Source organism: Hevea brasiliensis, chromosome 6 (genome assembly GCF_030052815.1).
Source record: "Hevea brasiliensis isolate MT/VB/25A 57/8 chromosome 6, ASM3005281v1, whole genome shotgun sequence".
Taxonomy (NCBI): Eukaryota; Viridiplantae; Streptophyta; class Magnoliopsida; order Malpighiales; family Euphorbiaceae; genus Hevea; species Hevea brasiliensis.
Window position 1 is genome coordinate 39654024 of NC_079498.1, and position 5619 is coordinate 39659642.

Genomic DNA, 5619 nt, shown 5'->3' on the forward strand with positions numbered 1-5619 from the left:
TGCCCATCCCAAATTTTTGGCATCCTTGGATGTGGTAAGGTTTTGAGAATTTCATGGAACTAGAAATGGTAGTATGGCTGCCTTAACATTAGTCCCTTAAGTGAAATGGTGAAATGCAAGTTAAATGCATGATTTGAGATGTTAGGGTTTGGGTATGAAATGGAGACTTTGATCATGTAATGGTGAAAGTAAGTTCTAATAGTCAATTAGTGACCATTTGGTTATGTGTAAACAAGAAATGAAGTGGTTTGTGTAGTGAGAATTGAGGTTAGTGTGGCTGCCCTTAGTGTAGTGCAGGACTGGGCATGAGTCTAGTAGGTTTGGGCAGTAATAACTGGAGTTGTAGAGGTTCAATTGGTACAAGGCCAATTATACATGAAACTAGACACATAATGGCACAACTTTGGTGAAAAAACTATGCCCATAAAACCAAAATGAGTTGACCTAAAGATTGCCCTAATCCGAGTGACCTGCATTCTGCCTTGGCAAAATGACTAAATAAACATTGTTTAGTCATTTGGCCATAACTCAGTGTAGAAAGGTCTAATTGACCTGAAATTTTACCAACAACAAGCTGAGATATAGGCCTACAACTTTCATGAAGAAATCTAACCCAAATTATTACCATAACATTTTCAAAAAGTGACCTACAGTCACTACTCAAAATACTGTAGATTTGGTCAGACCATAAAATCTAGAAAATTTGTAATCTGGCCAGTTGTGGTTTTTGGGCCATAACTTGATCTAAAAAACTCCAAATGGAGTGATTCAAAAAAATAAATGTAACTAGACCAAATAAGGAACAACTTTCATGTTGACCACTTTGCCAAATTCCCACTGCAAAAATGACTAATGGAACAGTAAACACAAAGCTTGAAATCTGAAAATTTTGAACAATTAACTTTAAGCTTAGAAATGTTATTGGCAACCAATACCAACAATTTTAGAATGCAAAATGTGGTATGTTGGGAGTATTAAAATCAATGTACCTATTGTCCATGTAAAAGTCAACATTTTTATTGACTAATAAATTGAATAGTAACACTTAAACTTGAATTTCAATAATTGTATAATTTAAGAGTGTAACATGCCCTAGTACACCTAGCAAGATTGGTTTGGATAGGTTGGCATACCAAAAGGGTTCTGTTAGTAGTACTGCATATGGCTTCATGCCATTCTGTGTTTTATGGCCTCACGTGCCATTCTATGACATAATAGCCTTTGGCTATGTTGATTGAGTTGTTACACTCGTGTTTTATCCCTGATAATTATTACACCGTATTAGCTGTTCTGTTGCACACTAGGAAACACAATGTGACTGATGGTGTGATGGTTCGAGGTATTTAGTACCCAGTGCCAGTTTACCCATTTATCCAGTCCAGTCGATTAGTATGGGTTACTCGGGCAATGATAATAAATCTTACCAAATTATAATCGAATAATACTGCAATAAATATTAGAAATTAAGTCTACCAAATATGTAAACAGACATTCTGCATATATACTTTATTTTAGTTATTTTATTTTATATTATCACCACTAAGCAAAATTGCTTAGCACGTCGCTTTTGCCACGCGCAGGTATTGGAGACATAGCTGGGGAGCCCAACAAACATCAGACCGGGTGAACTTTCAGAGCTGCATACTGAGTCCAGAGTCACCTCTCATCTGTAGTGCACTTGGTAGGACATTAGGACTTTGGGTGGCATTTTGTATTTTAAATTTTGTATTAGTTTTGGATTGTAACTATAAACTCTTGAAATTATTTGATAATGTAAATATATGAAATTTCATGTTATCGAAATTTTCTATATATTATGTTGAAAAAATGAAATGTTGAGAAATATTCATGAATGTGCTTCAAGTGATGATGTGAACAAAAAAAAAATTCTGAAAATAGTATTGAGATTTTGAGATTGAGTTGAGATGTGTGTATAATGGAGTTCTGGATTTGAAAATTTTATTAGAAGTGTCTTTTAAATAGGTTCAGAAAAACTGTTTTTCCAATTTATAGCCGGCACTCTGCCGGATTTTCTTTAAAATTTGCAGAAAAAAAAATCAAATTAATCAAAATTGTAGATAAATGAGTTTAAAAAGGGTAACTTGTAATGGAAATATGATTTGGTGCTCCGGTATACTGTGTGGCATATTTTACTCGGCTACACTGTAGATGGGTAAGGGGTATCACAGATATGATTTATGACAATACATTGGTAAGAGTAAATTCCATGTGCTTGTTATAAGTGTCACTGGTTCGACCTACTTATCATGTATAAGTGCCTATCATGTTTGTCATATGGCATGAGACTCACCATTCCATCTTATTTATATCTCATATAAATAACTTGGGAACAAACATGAATACAATCTTTCTGGATAAGTCATGTCCTTATTATGAAGTATCCTCGATTATGAACCTATTTATGATACTTTGTACTAGAAATACTGTCACTCATATTTTTAATAACTTAAGAATAGAATTTCTAGCAAAATATCAATGGACCTTTTCTATTACATATAAATATATTATGTAAACAGAAAAGTGGAAATGCCTTTTATTAATAAAAACATGTACAAGATACATACTTAATGATATGCTCTAGGGCATACTACTAACTCCCACTAGCACTAGAGCCATTCATTACAATATCTTAGACCCATCTTCTCAAGATTTCTATTTAGCTGAGTCTGTGATATAGGCTTAGTGAATGGATCAGTTGGATTTTCAGCTGATGCTATTTTCTGCATGGCTACAGCGCCTCGTCCAACTATTTCTCTGATAATGTGGTAGCGCCTTTCTATGTGTTTGGATTTCTGGTGAGACTGGGGTTCCTTAGCCTGTATGACTGCTCCATTGTTGTCAAAGTATAGTGGAACTGCTGACTCAATAGGAGGAACTACTGCAAGTTCTTTCACGAACTTCTTTATCCAAACAGCTTCCTTTGCAGCGTCTGATGCAGCAATATACTCAGCCTCGGTAATGGAATCTATAGTCGTGCTCTGTTTGGAACTCTTCTAACTGACTGCACCTCCATTACAAATGAACACATACCCAAAGGTAGACTTTCTATCATCGATATCTAATTGGAAATCAGAATTAGTATAACTATCCAATTGCAAGTCTCCACCTCCATAGATCAAGAATAAATCCTTAGTTCTTCTCAAGTACTTAAGGATATTCTTGACAGCTATCCAGAGTTCCAAACCTGGATTGGATTGATACCTGCTAGTCAAACTAACAGCATATGCGATATCCGGCCTAGTACACAACATTGCATACATTAAACTTCCAATAGCCGAAGCATATGGTATCCTGGCCATTTTATCTCTTTCTTCAGGTGTCTTTGGAGATATATCTTTAGAAAGGTGGATACCATGTCTCACTAGCAACAATCCTCTCTTGGAATCAAGCATTTTAAACCTCTTTAACACCTTTTCCAAGTATAGACTTTGGGATAAACCAATTATTCTTTTCGCTCTATCTTTATAGATGCAAATCCCAAGAATATAGGTTGCCTCCCCTAAGTCTTTCATGGAGAATGTATTTGACAACCATACCTCTACAGTTGTCAACATACTTGTGTCATTACCCATTAACAGTATATCATCCACATATAAGACAAGGAAAGTGATAGCATTGTCACTAACCTTCTTATATACACATGGCTCATCCTCATTTTTTATAAAACCAAATGACTTAATGGCTTCATCAAAATGGATGTTCCAACTCCTCAAAGGTTGCTTCAACCCATAAATGGATCGCTTTAGCTTACATACCTTGGAACCATATTGGAATTCAAAACCCCTAGGTTGTTTCATGAAAATGTTTTCTTCAATGTATACATTGAGAAAAGCTATTTTGACATCCATCTGCCAAATCTCATAATCATAGTATGCAGCTATTGCTAATAGAATCCTAATTGATTTAAGCATGGCAACAGGCGAGAAAGTCTCCTCATAGTCGATTCCTTGCCTTTGGTTAAACCCTTTCGCTACTAGCCTTGCCTTATAGGTCTCTACTTTTCCATCAGAACCAATTTTCTTCTTGAAAACCCATTTGTTCCCTATAGGTATAATACCTTCAGGTGGGTCAACAAGATCCCAAACTTGATTCTTATACATGGAATCAATTTCAGATTTCATAGCATCAATCCATTTTGAAGAGTCTATATCTGATATAGCTTCTTCATAGGTAAGTGAATCATCTCCATGATCTACTTCTTCATGAGTAGACAACTCTTGTTCTTCTTCATGTAGGAAACCATATCTCACTGGTCTGTGAGATACCCTGGTTGTTCTACGAGGAATAGTTGTAGATGTTTCATCAATGGGTGTAGGTTGACTAGATGGATCTATATCCATCTGATCTGTTGGTTGTTTAGAATTCTCTGATTCTAACTCTATTTGCCTTCTTTTGCCTCCTTCTTAAACAAACTGTTGTTCAAGAAATGTGGTATCTCTACTTACCACAACCTTTTGTGAAGTAGGCAAATAAAAATAATATCCAAAACTATCTTTTGGATATCCAACAAATCGACCCTTTTCTGATCTAGTTTCCAATTTATCAGTGTTCAACTTTTTGATATAAGCTGGACAACCCCAAATCTTGACATGCTTAAGACTTGGTTTTCTTCCATGCCATATCTCATAAGGTGTGGATGAAACTGATTTTGATGGAATTCTATTTAGAATATACAAAGCTGATTCTAATGCAAATCCTCAAAAGGAGATTGGCATATCAGTATAGCTCATCATACTACGTACCATATCCAATAGGATATGATTTCTCCTTTCAGATACACCATTCAGCTATAGTGTTCCTGGAGGAGTTAGCTGAGAAAAAATGCCATGCTCTCTTAAGTATTCATCAAATTCAGTACTCAAATATTCTCCTCCACGATCTGATCGAAGAGCTTTATTATTCTTTCCTGTTTGATTTTCTACTTGAAATTTAAATTCTTTGAACTTTTCAAAGGATTTATGTTTGTATTTCATCAAATACAAATACCCAAACCTTGATTTATCATCAGTAAAGGTAATAAAGTAATGAAAACCACCTCTAGCCATTTCTTTAAATGGACCACATGCATCACTATGTATTAGCTCCAAAATATTTTCAGCTCTTAGCCCTTGTCCAACAAAAGGTGATCTAGTCATTTTGCCCTGAAGGCAAGATTCACAAGTTAGAGTAGGATCAGAGCCCAATGAGGAAAGAATCCCCATTTTCTCCAGTTTTGCAATCCTATCTTCTGTGACATGACATAACCTTAAGTGCCAAATATATTTTGAACTTGAGTTGATTTTCACTATGGCATTGCATTCATTCAGATCACTTGCATTCATTTTGTATTTGTCATGATTATCCAAATAATAAAGACCATCATTCATATAACCCGAACTAACATATTTATTTCCAAAATAAATATTGCAAACATCATCTGTAAATTGAAATTCATAACCATTTCTAGTCAAACTAGATATAGAAATGATGTTCTTAAAAGCATCAGGTACATATAAAATATTATCCAAACACAAAACATGTCCAAACATGTAAAAAGATTTAGATCCTTTAGCTAAAGCTTCAACAGTTGAGCCATTGCCAATCCAGACTCTAACATCT